This window comes from Mustela putorius, unplaced genomic scaffold, assembly GCF_011764305.1.
Source record: "Mustela putorius furo isolate JIRA1106 unplaced genomic scaffold, ASM1176430v1.1 tig00000551_pilon_pilon_pilon, whole genome shotgun sequence".
NCBI lineage: Eukaryota > Metazoa > Chordata > Mammalia > Carnivora > Mustelidae > Mustela > Mustela putorius.
In genome coordinates, this window is record NW_025421412.1 from 7,302,501 (window position 1) to 7,323,659 (window position 21,159).

The window sequence follows — 21,159 nt, forward strand, 5'->3', positions numbered from 1 at the left end:
CCTCTGTTTCCCTTGCTGAGCCATCTTAGCTACTACCAACACGACATATCTAGCAGATCATTGGGACCAGCTTAAATCCCTGTATTTAACACTATTCCTGGATAGTGTCTTGTACCCTGTGTAGTTATCATGGGTTGAACTATATTTCCCTCCCCTTCTTCAAAATTCTTATTTGAAGTCCTATCCCATAGCACCCAAGAATGTGACTGTACTTGAATATGGGGTCGTTAAAGTGGTAATTAAATTAAAATGAGGTCATTAATGTGGGCCCTAATCTGAAATGGCTGCTGTCCTACAAGAAGAGCAAATCTGGACGTTGACATGGACAGAAGGAAGACACTGTGAAGACACAGAGAAAACAGGGCCTTCCAGAAATATGGGTGAAAAGTCTGAACCCATTGCCTCTCAGGGTCCTACCGAGCAGTCAACCTGCCTACACCTTGATCTCAGACTTCCCGCCTCTGGAACTCTGAGAAAGTGTGTGGTACTTTGTTAGAGCGGTTCAAGCAAACTAAGTCAATGGTTAAAATACATATATCTTAAAACAGCTAGAAAACATTGTAAAATATTTGATAATCCATCTGACTTCTCTATCTTGCTTATTTTATATGTTATCTCATCTGAACAAGCTGAAAACTTAGAATGCCCCATCTACATCTGTCCATTTTGCTGAGATACATGATTCAATCCTCAGCACTTAGTTTCTTGGACACCCTACACCAACAACTAACAAGCGGCTCCCTGAGAGCTGTGGAATTTCATTGGGCTCCTTGCCAGGTGGAGAAAGCTGCTAGTCACCTGACATGCATCCAACAGGGCTGTCAGACTGCCCCCCCACCACCCACGTGCCACATTCTCCCAATGAAATAGTTACGTTTTCTATAATAATGACTACATATTTACTCACTGGAAGAGAAAACAAAGGACTTAATTATGCAATCTTATAAATACGAAATAATTTTCCTTTCATTCCCTTGGGGGAAAATACGAGAAAACTGAATTTCTGCAAGGTAAATTCGACATTCTGAATTGGATCCTTAAAATACTGTATTTGATTACAAATGGAAGATCCAAATGAGCCTGGAGGCCATGTTTACCAGAGAAATTTTATCCTTCAGTTTATATTTATTGTAAATGATTTTTTTTTTCATCAGATGGCACATCTGTAAATTTTTAGGCACTAATTTTCAAAGACCATGAAGCCCTCTGGGTGATTTTTTCATTTCCTTAACAGATAGTTTAGTTTTAAACTACATACTTTCCCTTGGCAGAGTGAGAGATGAAAAGCCTACTATAAAATTGATTTGGCATCTACATAAAAGAAAGCTTTGTAAGAAGTAGTGCTAACTGAGAAGCTTTCTTCATAAGCATATGCCCCAAAATTAAAATGTCACTCAGATCTGAGGAGCATTCCCTGCCCAAACATCTTCAATGAAATCATATTTATACTCCTATTGTCATATTTTAGAAAGAAAAACTATACAGTTTTACCTGTGACTTTTTGTATTCAAAACTACAAGACCCTCGAATTAGGTGTTGGACATATACATCGTTAACCTAGTAGAACATGTCTATTTAAAAAATATTTTTACAATGAATTTTGGCTGTTCCCGAAATAAATAACCAGGAACATGCCCCCACAATGTTTATGGAAATAAAAAGAGGTGAAGCATTTGGTCACGTGTCCTTAGACTTCTTCTTTATCTACAGGGAACGAAAACATTTTAACTGTCTAGATGATGCGTTTGAAATTAATTTGTTTAACTACAGTTGTCTAAATTTAGCCAGAAACAAAACATCTTCCTATAAGAAATGCAAATAAGATCTATATATCCACTGGTAAAAATCAAAGGTACTTATTAGATAGTATAAGATATATCTTAAGAAATTTAAGCATTTCGATGAAAATGTGCTATTTTACTCTTTAGTAATAGAATTATTTAATCAAAATTAAGTAAAAATGAAATCAAAAGTCATCAGACAGTGTCTAATACTTCATTCCCTCTTTTCTAATGTGCTGGAGGAAAGAGTACCTGGCCTGTAGGTTTTAACAGTTCTGAATGCCTGTGAAAATGTCCCGATTGAACAATGATGGTTTAAGGGTAGATTGAAGAGGCACATACATAATCACATGAATTTTAACTTCATGGAATCTGCTTACAAGTATTTGCTTCACTGAATATTGTCTAAGTGGGAGTTTCATACATTCTGAGCAATAACAAGATTTAACACGGAGGAAAGCTGTCACTGAAAAACATTTCGAGCCAGTGTCTGGAGACCAAAAACCGAGCTTCATTCAAACAGCCCGTTAGTGAATTTTTAACTATCCAGTTAGCCAAAATTTGACCATGTGTGGGCAATTATAAAGCCTGAAATGCTTCATGATCTTTCCAGTCTATACTGAATGAATTCTACCAGGCATTTTAACACAGTGTGAGAAAAGCACATTTTTTTTCTTTTCAAATTAGTTAATTCAAGTCACTTCTACAGAAAGTCATTATATTTGCTTTTTCTTTCCATATTTTGATTATCTAATAACATTTTTAAAAGACTTTACTTATTTATTTGAGAGAAAGAGAGAGAGCAAGAGGGAGAAACAGACTCCCCACTGACCAGGGAGCCTGATGTGGAACTTGATCCCAGGACCCTGAGATCATGGCCCGAGCCTAAGGCAGACACTTAACCGACCAAGCCACCCAGGTACCCCATCTGATAACATTTTTAGTTGATAACATTTGTGTATATTTTAATGCTAATATTTTATTACAACAAAGGTCCTATATCAAAAGTTCAATTTGATATTTTCTATCCACTCAAAGATGTTGAGATTTTGAAAAAAGCAGTCACAGTGAAATGAATCCACCGGTCGTCCTAGGATCTCGAGTTTGATTGAGCACTCTACTAGAAATAAACATCCTATCCACCACTAGACCACAGCAATCTGTTTCGTGATACCCCGTTGGAGGGTCACTGCAACCCTGGTTGAATTCTTGCCCTGGACTCCGTGTCCCCATACTCAGCATATCTATTCCTGGAGTCCTCTCAGGGCTGCACAGCACCTCCCCACACGGATCCAGCTCCATGTTCCTGTTGCTTCTGCCCTTGGCTGGTTTTTGACTTTACAGCCGCAGGAAGTCCATCTTGTCCTCCTTCCACATCTGAGCTCTTCCTGCCTTTGGAGACAGGCTTGCACAGCAGCTCCCAACCCATCCAGCCTTTCTTCCCAGCACTTCGAGTCTCTTCTGATGCCGATGGATGATACGCTTTCCCACAAGTACTATACACTCCAGATCTATTTTGAAATGGACTGGGAGGCTCATACCATTCACACGCAAGTGGAGATTACTAATGCTCTTGGGTTTGCAGGCCAGTCAGATCAAATGCGGCTTGTTGACTGAGGTTTGCTCTGAAAGCCTCGGTCACATGCTTATGTAGAGAATGAAGGGGACAAAAATCTCAAATGGAGATTTTCAAACTTTCTGAGCCTTAGGAAGTGAGCCAGCACTAAGTCCTGCCGTTGTGCTGAGAGTTTCTGCTGGTTGGGATCTCCTTTTTTGTTTTATTTTTTCCCAGAAAACTTCTTGATGTTCTATCATAATACTTCTATTTCCCTCATGTTTCTATGCTACCACAAGTTTATCACCTTGTAAGTACCTTGTTGTATTTGATTAGATATTTAAAATAACAAAAACAAACAAACAAACAAAACAAAAGCACTCCTAGTATAAAATTAGGCATTTACCTTTTTTTAACATTGATTTCCCATATTTTGAAATTGTTTGCATCTTTCCATAAATAGCGACTCTTGAAGCCATCATCACAGATAAAACAGACTCTGAGTCTATGGGAGATTAGTATCAGTAGGATGATTACAATGTGATTCTTCCAATAATGTGATTCTTCCAATAATGTGATTCTTCCAATAATGTGATTCTTCCAATAATGTGATGGAAACACTGGAATTTATATCCAAATTTTTTGGGAAGGAATCGTGTTCCTTGAATAAGTAATCTTCTGTATAAATATGGGCAGCCGCAGGCACACAGTAGGTTATAAATGAATACTCATTCAACAAACAACGTATGTCGTACATTTCATGCATATGTATGTTCATGTATGCATGTTTATGTGTAGATATATTAATATAGTTTATCTTTTTGCTTGTTTCTCCATCTTCAAGATATTTTTCTTCTATATTTTCCTATCCCTGGTTATAACCATAAATATTATAATTAATTATAAATTGAAAAGTTTGATTGACTGATGTACATTTTGGCACACAATATCAACCCATTACAGATGTAGACTTAATCAAACTATTATTTGATCACTTTGCACTCGATGACTTTTTGAGATTTTAGCGTGCCTGATTAGAGTGTATACTATGCAATACGAGTAGCTTCCCTGTTTTAAAGATATTTAATTTCTGCTCAGAATTTTTTAAAAAATGAAAAAAAAGGAAATTCAGTATGCTCTTATTTATTTAAAGCTATCTTAGCAATACTTTGTTCTTTCTTTCTAACAGAGTCACATAATCACAAGATGAACTAATTAATTTATCAAGTTCTCTGAAAACAACAGACTCTGTGACTGCCTGCATGGTCCCGCTCTTCCTCGTGGAATTATTCATTCGGAGGCAGCTGAGGCGGGTTGGCGAATGGCTCCACACATTTTTTAGAATTATTTTCTAGTAAGCTGACATTCTGCTTTCTAAATGTAAACTAGATAGTATGTAACCATCACAGCATTTTAGAAGTCATGATAGGGAAGTATAGCATCTGGGAAATAGTTTTTACCTGCAGTGATGAGATAAAATAGATGATTTCATTAACGGAGCACAAACAAGATTTAGTACTGATGATGTTGAAAATTGTGATATATTCATATGCAACCCACAACGGAGGGGATGGACTAATCCCCTGGGGGAATATGTTAAAGGCAGGGAATTCACCCTCAAGGAATGCCAGAAGCAACAGGTGAGGAGGAAAAAAAACTCAGCAAGATTAAAAAAAAAAAAAAAGGGTAAATACGGAGGGGTCTTCTTTTTCTCCACTGCATAATGCTCAATATATTCATATCACGGTCAAAAAAGAACCCTTTGAAAATTTAGGAAAGTGGGTTTAAAAGCATCCATCTGTAGCTTGGAGAGCACTAAGTTATTTTTTGAGACCTGAGAAAAAATAGACAAGTCCTTCTTTTTAAGCTGGTGTTCCTTTGGGTGTGATGGAGACAATTTCAAAGGTAGGTGAGTATCAACCACAGTGGGGGTGGCCGTAGGTTCAGGAACCTCTCCAGGAAGGAGGAAACACATTGCCACAACTCTGTGATATTCTTATCATCCCAAAATGATGGTTAAAAATGTGCAGCAGAAAGCAGGTCTGCTACCTAGAATACCTGCCCGGGAGAAGTAGAACAACTCTACACTTCCTGAGACTCGAGTTGACCCAGCCCGCGCTGATCGTTCCTCCCTGCTGATCTCTCCTTCCTTCTGCCCCTCGATGTGACCTCTCGTCCACCAAACACAGAAGCCTCCTGGACTGCTGCTTGCAGCTTCTACGGAGAAACCTTTTCTGACCAAACTCTCCTTCCCCACCATTGGCAATCTCTAACAACATGGCCCTGTTTTATTTTCCTTACCTGACATCTGCTTTCAAGACAGTCATCACATCAGTTTCCTAGTTGACTGACTATTTCCACCCACAAAAATGAAAGTGCTATGAGCACCGAGACTGATGTTTTGTTTTACCTCTTTTGCCGGTGTCTGGTGTAGTGCCCGAACGATAGGAGGTACTCAGTAAAAATGTGACGAATGAATGCACCTAAGGATAATTATACTACAAAAATGAATTGTACTTCTGTCTTTTTTCTCATTTCAAGTGTCTTTAGGACAAATAGAGGAAATTGTTTAATTTTTAAAAGTAACTCAGAGGGGTGCCTGGGTAGCTCAGTTGGTTAAAACTCTGCCTTTAGCTCAGATCGTGATCCCTGGGTCCTGGGATCGAGCCCTGGATCAGACTCCTGGCTCAGTGGGGAGCCTGCTTCTTCTTCTCCCTGCCTCCTGCTCATGCACTCTCTCTCTCTTTTTCAAATAAATAAAATATTATTATTATTATTATTAAGTAGCACAGGAACAGGATTTACTACACTTAGAGGTATCATAAATAAATTGTCCTCTTACTGGGTCCAAAAGTTAAGTTTTCTCACACAGTGGGCTCAGTGAGTATACAGTACTCAAAATATCCAGATGCATGAAGATATTATTTTTTTAAATAATTGCATGCCACAGGTTAAAGCTCAGTGAAGGAAGTTACTAGAAAAGGCAATACACATGAGTCCGTCACACTTTGAATTCAAGAGTAGACACGCTATCAGGCTTGTAATCCTGTTCTTACATTTCAGTGAAAGACTATTCCCATCTTACACAGAAAACTGGTGACCAAAGCGGCCACCGTCCTCCGACTGGGTTTTCACAAACTCTGCTACCCACCCACTCAGTCAGGACATGGCGAGGCAGAATAATGTCGGATTCCTTCCACATAGGCCTCCTACGGGGACAGAAAAGTAGTGGAAGTGTGTGCACAATTTTTCCTCCCTCCACCAACTGTGTCTGATTCAAGAAAGCCCCCGACCCTCTCCCCCGGCTGCAGAGCCCATTTTCTTTATTTTGAAAGTTAATTCCACTCACAGCTGGAACTCAAAGCAAAAAGTGAACATTGTGCGCAAAAAAAAAAAGAAAAAAAGCCTCCTTGAATTTGATTGTGTACTTGTTACAAGGACAAAAACTTATATTCCTCAAGCCGAAAGGAACCTCAATATTATGGTTCAGGGTACAGGCTTGGGAGCAGTGATCTGAGGACAACACCGAGCTTGAGTGCCTGCGTAAACATTATTGAGCAAGCGTAGAGCGGTGCTGGGTCGCACAGGCGTGTGGTGTGTTACAAATACACTACATCCTTACAAGGAGACCACGCCCTGAGGTCTATCCATGATCAGACGCTGTGCTGTCTTCATGCTTCTGACTGTAAACACGCCTGGGAGTTTTTTACACCTTAAGGCACCAGTTCAAGTCCACAGATGTACATGCAGTCTAAGCATGTTCTTTGGTTTATACCAAGTTGCATGAGTTGCATATTTTATAACTTCCTCAAATATCGAAGGGAGAAAAGTAATAGATGAATGAAAGTGATCTTCTAGAAGGATTAATCTCTAAAATCCTCAAAGGGAATTTCAACGGATTGATTTTCTAGGGAGAGTTATTCTGTTTGCTTCCAATAATAGTCCTCAAAAGCTCTGGAAATGCTGTTTAGGTAGGAGATATGTAACTGAAAATCTCCAGGCAATGCCTAATGGTTGTCTACAACTCTTTAGGATAGAGTCGGGATTGTGCATTATTCATACTGTTTTTCATGTTTTGGAGTTTCACCCTGTCAATCATATGAACACAGTTTAGCATGCATCTAAGTTTCCTCTTCCCACTATAAAAATGACCACAAACTCAGTGGCATGAAACAACACAGGTATATTCATTTCCAGTGTGGACATGAGAAGTCTGAAATGAAGTTGTTGGGTCTATGATCAAAGTGTCAGCAGGGCGAGCTCCTTTTGGAGGTCCCAGAAGAGAAGACCTTCCTTGCCTCTTCCAGCTTCCAGAAGCTTCTCGCATTCCTTGTCTTACGCTCTGCCTCCTCTGCTGTATGGCCTGCTCATCTCTGATTCCTGCTCCTCTTTACATCAGGCCCATCCAGGAGAGTGCAGGATAAAGTCCCTGTCACAAGATCCTTAAATTCATAAAATCTACAAAATCCTCTTACCAGGTGAGGCCACACAGTCACGGGTTTTGGGGATTAGGGTGTAGACCCCTTCAGAGGGAACATTTTTCAGTCTACTGCAGCATGTAAACTATCAATACAAAATATATATATTGCCAAATAATTCAGCAATGCTGGGAATGACAGCCTGTAATTATTGACTGTTACCATGAAAACATATTATTGGGATAAAGTAATACATAATTCATTAATAAATCTATCATCATCATTTTGGCAGTATTCCTGAATAACAATCACCAAAATTCAAAGTTCTGATAAGAATGCTAAATATCTATCTTACTTTATCTTATCTTATTTTGTCTTATTTTATGTTAATTCCAGGGTTAACATACAGTGTGATACTATACAGTGTTATATTCAGGCATATAATATAGAGATCCAACAGTTCCATACATTATTCACTGTTCATCACAATGAGTGTACTCCTTAATCCCTCCAACTAGTTCCCCCATGCCCCATCCATCTCCCATATGGTAGCCATCAGTTTGTTCTCTGTAGTTCAGAGTTTGTTTTCTGGTTTGTCTCTCTCTCTCTTTTTATTTGTTCTTTTGTTTTGTTACTTAAATTCCACATCTGTAGGAAATCATATGGAATATGTCTTTCTACAACTTGCTTATTTCACTTAGCGTTTTACTTTCTAGCTCTGTCCATGGTATTAGCAAATGGCACGATTTCATTCTTTTTTGTGACTGTGTAATATTCCACTGTCCGCATCTTCTTTATCCATTCATCTAATGATGGACACTTGGACTGCTTCTATGTTTTGCTATTGTAAATAATACTGCAATAAACATAGGGGTGCATATATCCCTTCAAATTAGTGTTTTTGTATTTTTTGGAAAAATATCCAGTAGTGAGATTAATGGATCATAGAGTAGTTCTATTTTTAATTTTCTTGAGGGACTTCCATACTGTTTTCCAGAGTGGCTGCACCAATTTGCATTTTAACCAACTGTGCAACAGGATTCCTTTTTTTCCACCCTTGCCAAGACCTTCTTTTTTTTTTTTTAATTTTAGCCATTCTGAGAGGTGTGAAGTGATAATTCATTGTGGTTTTGATTTGCATTTCCCTGATGATGAGTGATGTTAAGCATCTTTTCATTAGTCTTTCGGTCAGCTGTAGTTCTTTTTTGAAGAACTGTCTGTTCTTGTATTCTGCACACTTTTTTAATTGGGTTATTTGTGTTGTTTTGGTGTTGAGTTATATAAATTCTTTATATATTTTGGGTACAAAATTTATTTTGTTTGTTATCTTGTTATCCATTGATTGTATATGCCATTTGTAAAAATCTCCCACTAGTAGGTTGTCTTTTAGTTTTGTTGGTTTTTTCCTTTGCTGTAGAGAAGCTCTTTATTCTGATGTAGTCCCAATAGTTTATTTTTGCTTTTGTTTCCTTTGCCTCAGGAGACATACCTAGAAAAATGTTGCTATGGCCGATTTCAGAGATAATACCTCCTAAATATTTTTAACTGAATCTTTTTGATGTTGACTTTTATAAGTTATTTATATTTTGGATATTAACCCCTTATCAGATATATCATTTGTAAATAACTACTACCATTCAGTAGATTACATTTTTATTGTTGATAAAAAAAGAAATGCTATCAATTTCTGGATGTTCATTTTGTATCCTGAAAATTAACTGAATTCATTTATTGCTTTTAGTAGTTTTGGGGGAATGTAAATTGGCACAGCCACTGTGGAAAATAATATGAAGATTCCTCAAAAAATTAAAAATAGAAACACCATATGACCCGATAATTCCATCAGTGACCATATATTCAAAGAAAACAAAAACATTAATTTGAAAAGACACACACCCCTATGTTTATTGCCACATTGCTTGCAATAACCAAGATACTGAACAAACCTATGTGTCCATTGATGAATGAACAGATAAGGAAAGATGTGATACACACACAATGGAATTATTACACAGCCATGGGAAAGATTTGGATCATGTCATTTCCAACAACATGGATGGACCTAACGGGTATTTTACTAAGTGAAATAAATCAGACTGAGAAAGACTAACACATATGATTTCACTCATATGTGGAATCTAAAAACCAAAGGAATAAAAAGCCCCCAAAACAGAATCAGACCTGTGTTTACAGAGAACAAACTGATGGTTGTCAGAGGGGTGAAGGTATGGACAAAATTGGTGAAGGCAAATAGGAGATACAGGCCTCCATCTATGGAATGAATAACTCATGGGCATAAGAGGCACAGTAAGGTGAATATAGTTAGTGCTGTCGTAATGGAGTTGTATGGTAGCTACACTTGAGAGCACTGCAGAATGTATAGAGTTGTCAGAACACTGTGTTGTACACCTGAAACTAATGTAACATTGTGTGTCAACTATGCTCAGAAATTTTAAAAAATTACAGTACTGGCATATAAAATAATGCTGAATATTGTAGGACATCAATTCTAACCCTAAATACAAATAATATATTTTATTTCTTTATGAAAAACATTTGGAAAAGAGTTGCATTCTTGAATCTTTTAAAAGTATTGTCATGTTATTATTTCATTAATATTCAGAGTTCAGCATTTATAGTCATCCCAAAGAAAGTTATATTATACAAAAAAGTTTTCAAAGAAAGAGAAGGTTAAATCATAGGTTATTTTTGTGTGTTTGAAGAAAGTGATCCAGTTTCATTCTTTTTCATGTAGCTGTCCAGTTTTCCCAACACGATCTGTGGAAGAGACTATCTTTTTTCCCTTTGCATATTCTTGGAAACTTTTCATGGAAAGAAAATGTTAAATCACAGGTGTGTACACACACAAATGATCAATACAGTCATATTGTTTATCTGTCATAAGGGGAATTTGAAAACTAAATCCTAGAATATGTTCATGTGAATAGTTATAAAACACGGAGGAAGCTTAAGTAATTAAACTTTTGGGCAGAGATTAAAAATATGTATAGATACTTTGGATCACATCTCTAGAACTAAATTTTTTTTTTAATTTTTTATTTTTTATAAACATATATTTTTATCCCCAGGGGTACAGGTCTGTGAATCACCAGGTTTACACACTTCACAGCACTCACCAAAGCACGTACCCTCCCCAATGTCCATAATCCCACCCCCTTCTCCCAAAACCCCTCCCCCCAGCAACCCTCAGTTTGTTTTGTGAGATTAAGAGTCACTTATGGTTTGTCTCCCTCCCAATCCCATCTTCTTTCATTTATTCTTCTCCTACCCATTTAAGCCCCCATGTTGCATCACCACTTCCTCATATCAGGGAGATTATATGATAGTTGTCTTTCTCTGCTTGACTTATTTCGCGAAGCATGATACGCTCTAGTTCCATCCATGTTGTCGCAAATGGCAAGATTTCATTTTCTTTGATGGCTGCATAGTATTCCATTGTGTATATATACCACATCTTCTTGATCCATTCATCTGTTGATGGACATCTAGGTTCTTTCCATAGTATGGCTATTGTGGACATTGCTGCTATAAACATTCGGGTGCACGTGCCCCTTTGGATCACTACGTTTGTATCTTTAGGGTAAATACCCAATAGTGCAATTGCTGGGTCATAGGGCAGTTCTATTTTCAACATTTTGAGGAACCTCCATGCTGTTTTCCAGAGTGGCTGCACCAGCTTGCATTCCCACCAACAGTGTAGGAGGGTTCCCCTTTCTCCGCATCCTCGCCAGCATCTATCATTTCCTGACTTGTTGATTTTAGCCATTCTGACTGGTGTGAGGTGATATCTCATTGTGGTTTTGATTTGTATTTCCCTGATGCCGAGTGATATGGAGCACTTTTTCATGTGTCTGTTGGCCATCTGGATGTCTTCTTTGCAGAAATGTCTGTTCATGTCCTCTGCCCATTTCTTGATTGGATTATTTGTTCTTTGGGTGTTGAGTTTGCTAAGTTCTTTATAGATTCTGGACACTAGTCCTTTATCTGATATGTCGTTTGCAAATATCTTCTCCCATTCTGTCAGTTGTCTTTTGATTTTGTTAACTGTTTCCTTTGCTGTGCAAAAGCTTTTGATCTTGATGAAATCCCAATAGTTCATTTTTTCCCTTGCTTCCCTTGCCTTTGGCGTTGTTCCTAGGAAGATGTTGCTGCGGCAGAGTAGAACTAAATTTTTAAGTGCTACCTACTTTTTGATGATTATTTATAAGATTATTTTGAGTGATGTGATAGAATTTAGATTGCTGTTTGTCAATTACATTTCATTTGACCAAACACCTCCAAGGATCTCTTTGTATTACTCTGACAATAAAAACAAATCCCAAATTGTTACATAGTACTGAGATTATTTCATATTATAGATACCATGGTTTTCATTGCCATGATCTCTTAATTAACATGTGTGTTTGCGTGTGTGTTACGCAGGATTCATTTCCCTTATGAAAAAAATAGGATTTTAAATGATTTTAAGAAAAAAGGAATATCAAAATAAATAAATAAATAAATAAATAAATAAATAAAAGGGCATATCTATTATTTATTTCCTTGTGATACCTTTCCAATTATTTGACTATAGGTGGAATTATTTTATCATAATTTGTGTCTAGAGCATAAAAATATATGAATATAAATGTTTTATAATGTATCCATATGTTATATAAACAAATAAAATCCCACAGTCTATGACCTAATTTAAGATATTATTATTACTATTGTTATTATCATTATTATTACTATTACTGTTATTTTGTAAAATTTATCTTCAACTTTTTTCTCATCCCATTTAGGTTATAAGCACAGAGGCAGATAATCTTCCTAATCATCCAATGAGAATTACAGCACGGCTCTTTCTGTCTTTCCTATCCTCACCAAAAAAAAAAAAAAAAAGAAAAAGAAAAAAAAAAGGTGCCTCTGAATAACTTGATGAGGAATACAATGACAGACACATCTAAGAAAGAAGCAGAGTTCAGCATGACTTTAGTGATATATAGGTACCTGAAGTCAGATACCAATGAAAAAATCTCCTTTTTATTACTGATAGCTCAGGAACCCTGATAATTCAGGAATCCTGCATCTTTTTGCTACTCTTATCTCCTGAATTTTTTTTTCCTGAAATGTACAACCAAAAACTTGAATTAACATTTGTTTAGCATTTATCATAATATTTAGTCATAATGAAGAAATGAACATAATGAGGATGAAACAGAATGTCAACTCACCAATAATAATCCATTCCATTTTGTTCAATAAGTGAAAAAAAAGAAGTGATAAACCGCATGCTTGATATGTACTTGGCTATATCCATATATTCCTTGCTCTAGTTATTTGGATCAGGTATTATTCTTGTTCTTATTTTAAAGATGAGACTATTGAGGCATAGGCATCCTATTCTGCCTAAAGAATGGCAATTTTGCATCAAGTAGAAGAAAATACTACTTTTAACTTCACTGAAAAGCACTAGTTGATTGAGGGACTTACCCTCAGGTTTGCTAGTATTCAAGGTCCATAGTGCATAATCACCCACTCAGTGTCCGATAAACCACATGAATTGCATTCATTTACTCCAGGTCAAGTTATGATGGTCAAATAGGTAGACAGGCCTGGTATGCCAATGGAAGGAGACATGTATTTTGGGAATGACTCAGCTCTTGTCCTCAAATTGAAAAGGAAGTAATTAATCATGCAATTCTCCCATTTTCGAGTAAATAAATTTGAATTATGCTTCTTCCCTAAGATTCCTCCTCTGAAAGCAATGACCTATTATAATCCTGAAATAAAGAAAAAGCATGCGAGTGCTTTGATAGTGTTGGAATTTAAATAGTTCTTTTGAAAAAAAAAACTTTTTTGAAAATGTTCTAAATAGTTAGAAGCAACATTAACTTGGGGTTTTGGATTTTCCTTTAGGCTTTTTTTTTTTTTCTGCACTAATAAAGGAGCCCAGAAATAAATATATTTTAAACTGTGTGAGAAAGGAAAGTCTAATAAATAAAGAAGCAGAAAATTAATTTTTCGACTACCCACAGAACAAATTATAATCATCCTCTGAATGTCACATACAGAAGTTGAGATATTAACTTCAGTCATTTTTCCCCCACTATGAATCCCAGTTTTATTAAGTTTTCAATAGTAGATGAAAATTTCACATTTTTATTAAGTCTTCAGAAAATATCCCAGGAAACAGCGTGCTTCAGTGGGTATCAAATAAAGGCTCATGTAAACACTCACACTGTGCATTTAAAGCAAATTAATTTGATTTTATTTTAAAATACAACTTGTTTCAGTGCTGCTTGGAAGAGATATAGTTTCCATTTACCAGAAATTAAATACGAATCTCCAGAAAATAAAGCATAATTATCTCTTATCATCGCAACTCACACTCTTATCTGGAGAGGAATCTTTCTCATAATGGGAGAAATCATGAAGAGTATCTGACACTTGTGATGCCTTATTGATTTGGTGCTTATATAACGTAAAGGAGGATCTTCAAGATGTTTTCATATATATGCTGCAACCGTGGAAACTTCCAGATGTCATTTTTGTTAGGTCTCGCATATCTCTTGATTACAATTTTTGTCCATGTAGACAAATGTTTTTATTATTTTTTTGTCACTCTCATTTTATAAGGGACTGAGGTTGTTTATGAAAAAGATAGTGTCGGGAGAATGTCAGAGTTTGGAGGGGAGGGGAATGAAACTAAAGAAAATGATAAAAGAAGATAGATTTTTCTTGAAAGGTAGCCAAGTATGTTATGTTCTCATTATCAATTTAGCCATGACTTTTTGAAATAAATGCCATCAATAATACAGATAAAAATAATGAAAAAAAAAGAAATTAGTATTTGCTTTATCACATCACAAATTTTGTAAAACAAAATGCTTAAAAAAATGCAACTGAGTAAAGTGGCAAATAATTAAAGAGACTTACTAAAGAGACAGTTTTGTCCTGGGATAGTTGAACAATTCGAAAGCAGGCTTAAAACACGACAAAAATTTCTTATGAATTAATATTGGATCAATTAATGTCTTTTTTAAAAAGCATCTAGGTACATGCATCCTAATTTATAAAAATTAAGGTAATCATGACATAATTTTTTGAAGTAACATTGGTATATAACATTATATAAGTTTCAAATGCAAATCGTAATTTGACAATTATAGGTACTATAAAGTGATCTCCACCAAGGGTCCAGGTACCATTCATCAACATCAGTGACCTCCTTCCCCCATCTCGCCTATCCCCAACCTCCTCTCTCTCTGGTAATGAACAATCTGTTCTCTACATCTATAAGTTTGTTTTTGTATTCTATTGTTTGTTTGTTTCTTTATTCCACATATGAGCTAAATTGTGTGGTGTTTGTCTTTCTCTGTCTGATTTATTTCACTTAACATAATACCCTCTAGGCCCATGTATGTTGTTCAAATGGCAAGATTTCATTCTCCTTTATGGCTGAGTATTATTCATTGTGTTTGTGTGGGGGGAGGGTGGTGTGTGTGCATACCGCATCTTCTTTTTCTATTCATCTATCTATGGACAGTTAGATTGTTCCCATAGCTTAGCTATTATAAATAGTGCTGCTATACGCATAAGGTTATGTATCTTTTTGAATTTGTGTTTTTGTTTTCTTTGGGTAAATACCCAGAAGTCAAATTGCTGGATCATATGGTATTTCCATTCTTCATTTTTTGAGGAACTTTCATACTATCTTCCACAATGGTTGCACCAACTTACATTCCCACCAAAAGTGTGGGAGGGTTCCCTTTTCTTCATACCCTCTCCAATACCTGTATTTCTCCCATTTAAAAATAGTCATTCTAAAAGTATGAGGTAATATCTCTTCAGGGTTTTGATATGCACTTGCCTAACTGGTCATGTTGATCATATTTTTATGTGCCTCTTGTTCATTTGTATGTCTTCTTTAGGAAAACAAAACAAAACAAAACTATGCAGATCCTCTCCCCATTTCTTTAAATTGACGTGTTTTTTAATTGTTGAATTGTATATTTTTAATATATTTTGAATGTTGACCTCTTATTGGATATATGATTTGCAAGTATTTTCTCCCACTCACTAGGTTGTTTTTCATTTTCATGATTATTCTTTTCACTGTGCAAAACCTTTTTTAGTTTGATGTAGTTTCTTTTTTTTTTTTTTAAAGATTTTATTTATTTATTTGACAGAGAGAAATTACAAGTACACTGAGAGGCAGGCAGAGAGAGAGAGAAGGAAGCAGGCTCCCTGCTGAGCAGAGAGCCTGATACGGGACTCGATCCCAGGACCCTGAGATCATGACCTGAGCCGAAGGCAGCGGCTTAACCCACTGAGCCACCCAGGCGCCCCAGTTTGATGTAGTTTCATTTGCTGATCTTTGCTTTTGTTTTCCTCAACTTTGGAGTCATATCTATAAACACATTACCGTTTACATCAATGAGTTTACTGTTTTAAGTTAATTTTTGTGTGCAGTATAAGATGGTGGTCTAGTTTCATTCTTTTGCATTTTGTTATCTAGTTTTTCCAGCCCTATTTACAAAAAGACTATACTTTCTTGGCTTTGTTCTTGGCTCTGTTATCATAAATTAATTGTCCATGTATGTAGCTTTATTTATGGACCCTCAGTTCTGTTCTGTTATTTTGTGTGTCTGTTTTTAGGCCTGCAAAACAGACACACAGCTTTGTGTATCTTGTTTTGATTACTTTTTGATTTTGATTATGACAACTTTGTAATATAGTTTGAAATCAGGGAACATGATACCTCTAGCTTTGCGCTTCTTTTCCAAAATTGCTTTGGTTATTCATGATCATTTATGGTTCCATAAAAATTTTAGAATTATTTGTTCTAGTTCTGTGAAAAACACCATTGAAATTTTGATATGATTGCATTAAATCTGTAGGTTGCTTTGGGTAGTATGGACATTTAAGAATACTAATTCTTCCAATCCATGAACATGAAATATCATTTTATTTATTTGTGTTTACTTTTTTCAGCATAATCATAGTTTTTCATGTACAGGACTTTCACTTCCATAGTTAAATTTATTCCTGGGTATTTTATTCTTTCAGATGAGTTGTAAGTGGGATTGCTTTTCTAATTCGTCTTTCTGATCAGTTGTTTTTGGTGTATTTAAGCACCACAGGTTTCTGTATATTGACTTTGTATCTAACAACTTTACTGAATTTGCTTAGTAGTTCTAGTAGTGTTTTGGTGGATACTTTAGGGTCTTCTATAATAGTATCATATTCCTCTGCAAATAATGACAGTATTACTTCTTCCTTTCCTATTTGGATGCCTTTTATTTCTTTCTCTTGCCCAATTGCTCTGAGCAGGACTTCTAATACTACGTTGAATAAAAATGATGAGAGGAGGCATGCTTGTCTTGTTCCTGATCTTAGAGGAAAATCTTCCACTTTTTCACCATCCAGAGTATTGCCTGAAAGTTTTATGTATATGGCCTTCATTATGTGGAGGCACAGTCCCTTGTTGCCCACTTTGTTCAGTTTTGTTTGTTTGTTTTGTTTTGTTTCAGGAAGAGAGAGATTATAACCATGGGTAGTAGCAGGCAGAAAGAGAGGGAGAAGCAGGATCTCTGTCCAATGTGGGGCTCGATCCCAGGACCTGGGATCATGACCTGAGCGAAGGGCAGACACCCAACCAACTGAACCATCCAGGCATCCCTTGTTGAGACTTTTTATCAAAAATAGATGTTGAATTGTATCAAATGGCTTTTTCTGTTGTTGTTGGTTTTTGTTTTGTTTTGTTTTTAAATTATAAAATTTTTATCCTTCATTTTGTTAATGCAGTGTTTCACATTGATTGATTTGTGGATGTTGAATCATTCTTGCATTCTGGGAATAAATCCCACTAAATCATGAAGTAAGATTCTTTTAACATATTGTCGAATTTGGGTTATTTGCATCTATGTTCATCTAGGATATTGACCCATAATTTTCATTTTTTGCTTTGTCTGATTTTGGTATAAAGATAATTGGTTTGGTAAAAGGGTAATGCTGGGCTCACTGAACGTTTGGTAGAATTCACCAGTGGGAAGTTCTAGTCCCGGGCTTTTGTTTATCAGCAGGTTTTTTATTACTGATTCAATTCCTTACTAGAAATTGGTCAATTCAGACTTTTTAATTTTTTCATAATGCAGACTTGGAAGATTGTTTCTAGGAATTTAACCACTTCTACGTTGTCCAATTTGTTGGCATTAATAATTTAAAATATTTTCTTCTACTCCTTTGTATTTCTGTAGCATCATTTGTAATATCTCCTCTTTATTTTTTTTTTATTTTATTTATTTGTGCCCTCTCTCCTTTTTCCTCGGTAAGTCTAGCTGAAGGTTTGTTAATTTTGGTTTATCTTTTCAAAGAACTAGCTTTTAGTTTAATTGATCTTTTTTATTGTCTTGCTAGTTTCTACTGCATTTATTCTCTCTCTGCTCTTTACTATTTTCTTCCTTCTTTAACTCTGTGCTTTGTCATTCTTTTTCTGATTCTTTTAAGTGTAAGGTTGTATTGTTTATCTGAGATTTTTCTTGGTTTTGGGGGTAGATCCGTATTGCTGTGAACTTCCCTCTTAGAATCATTTTTGCTGCATCCCATAGATTTTGGTAGGTCGCATTTCTGTTTTTATTTGTTCCTAAATATTTTTATTTCCTCTTTAATTTCTTCTATGACCCATTGTTGTTCAATATCATGTAGTTTAATTTTCACGTTTTAGTGGGTTTTCTAGTTTTCTTCTTGTACTTGACTTCTGATTTTGTTTGGAAAATTATGTTTGGAAAAGTTGATTGATAGGATTTCAATCTTTTTGAATTTATTGAGACTTGTTTTGTGACCAAACATGTGATATGTCCTGGACAATGGTCCATGTACACTTGAGAATAATGTGTATTCTGCTATTTTTGAATAGAATGTTCTGTATGTATCCATTAAGTCCATCTGATCTAACATGTCATTTAAAACCAATGGTTCCTTTTTGATTTTCTGTCTGAATGGTCAATCCAATGATGTACCTGGAGATAAAATCCCCTAATATGATTGTATTACTGGATGGTGTAATAATTTCTTACCTTTCTTTTCTACATGGGCGACAATAATTATATATGTAAAGTGTGAAACATTTCTTTTGTCTCATATCTCAGATTCCGGAAGATCCTGAAAATATCCTATAAAACATTTTCTTACCACCAAATGGATGATTACACCTTCTATTTTTGTTGACTCTGGAGTCAGAGAATGGTTCAAAAGAACTAGTGAATACTATCCTCAGAAAGGATCCCACCTAGACTCTCTGCATCTGTGTCTAAGCACCTGTATCCCTCATAATTTTTCATGCCTCCTAAAGCAGAACTGGACATAAGCTCTTTTCCCCATAACCAACTACCAAATGATGAATTTCATCAAGTGCATTAATATGTATGTGTTTCAGAGGGGAAATGTGCTTATTGTGTTCTCTCCTACCCACAAATTCCAAATCTAAGAATATATAACAATAAAAATTCTAAGTTGATTTTTTTTCTAACCAGACTTACCATAGTAACTTCATGCAAAATAACACAATCTTCATCGAGTGGTAAAACTACTAAATACGAAAAAGAGAGCTAGAATTACTAAAATATCTATCACCATGATTTGAGCCAATAAATACCTATCAAAATAAAGCTATTCAAGTCAATCTGGCCTAAAGAACCACACACCAACCATATTTTAATTGAAATCATATATTCCAATGCTGTGTGTGTATGTTTTACTCTGACATAGTTTGTTTCCACAACTGTTTTCTTTTAGTTATTCTAGGAAATAAAATAAAATATTAAGTCTGAGTTGACAGCACATTTGAAACTTAGCTTCATTCGTTTAATACTTTCCAAGCTTTTGCATACTTTCTCACATATTTAAGAAAGTGTGTGGAAAATGCACAAATCAGGATGCATGATGCTTGGGTCCCAGTATTTAAAATGTGTGTTTCACTAGAAAGAAAACATCAGATATTTAAGCTTGAAAAGAAAGTAAAGCTATCTGCCTCACATTATTCATAGCCAATTCAAACAGGCTACTGTGGTATTCATAAATCCCTCTGAATTAAGTCAAACATGCATAAAATCAGGCTTCCTTTGTGGTAAAAATTTCTTCCAGCTGAGCCGAAGGAGAGAATAAAAAGTTATCCAAATACCTATTGTGATACTGAAGATGACTTAAAAAAGTCAATGTCATACCTCTGCTTAAGTCTTCCTGACAATTTCCTAATTTTAATAAATTGTTAGTGAGAATTGTCGTCAGCCTGTTTCCACTCAGAAGTGAAGAACATAGCAACCAGTGTCATTGGATTAGTTTAAAGTAGTGTCATGGTGTCCGGTATTTTAAGTGGGAGTCTGTTTGCTTCATTAAGATTCAGGTAACTCACTTTGCAGTAATCAAATGGTGCACTTTCTCAAAAAAGCCCTGGTGTTTTCTTAGGGGTAAAAAAGAGTACAATTTATTATATTTCTATGAATAGAAGATAAATACATTTTGCAAAGAGAAAATTCATTCCTGGGAATATTTAAAAAATAGACAATACTATAAAGGTTTCTAATATGTGATCATCCGAGGGAAAATTGTATTTCATTTTTGAACTGGGTTTACTAGGAGAACAGGAAGGTGATTTTTAATACAACATTTGGGAGGCGGGACAAAAGCAATCACAGTGTTCGTGTTGATAAAGCTCTGTGTCCACAACAAGCAAGCCAACACCACCAACTTGCCACTAGGACTGGTACAGAGATTGACCTGCTTCATTTCCAGATACTCTGCCACCTGAAATCACGCATTGCTTATCCAATGACACTAAAGAGAAGCATAATTAGTCACCCTATGTCACCTGACATAAAGATTATTTTAGGCTTATTGTTTTTAACACACAGCAAATGCACTTAAGGCTCTGGAAACTAAGTAGAGGTTACCCTTGTGTAAGAGACATTAGCATTTATAAGGGAAATCCAAGATAAGTGTGTCTCCCTCTTGTACTTGGAAGAAAAAGATGACTAAATCTCAAGAAACGCTTATCAATAGAGAAGGCAAAGACTTAGATCTGCATAACAATATTACTCTACATTACTGTGCTTTTCCTGAAAACCTCCCATAATTGCCCCCACCCCCAACATCTTCTACCTTTAGTTAGAGTTAGTATTTAGGGTAGCTGGTCTTATCCTAACATGGTAGCATGCTCTAGTGGCTGAAGTCTAGTTAAAAACAACAGAAAGACACTGATTCAAAACACAAATATCTTAGATTCAGTCTTGGCTTCAATTTCTACATGCTTCGTGGTTTTTGGCAACTTCATTCAAACACCTTATTTTGAATTTTATTATCCATTAAATCACAATGACTGTACCTCAGTTCATTAGCAGGA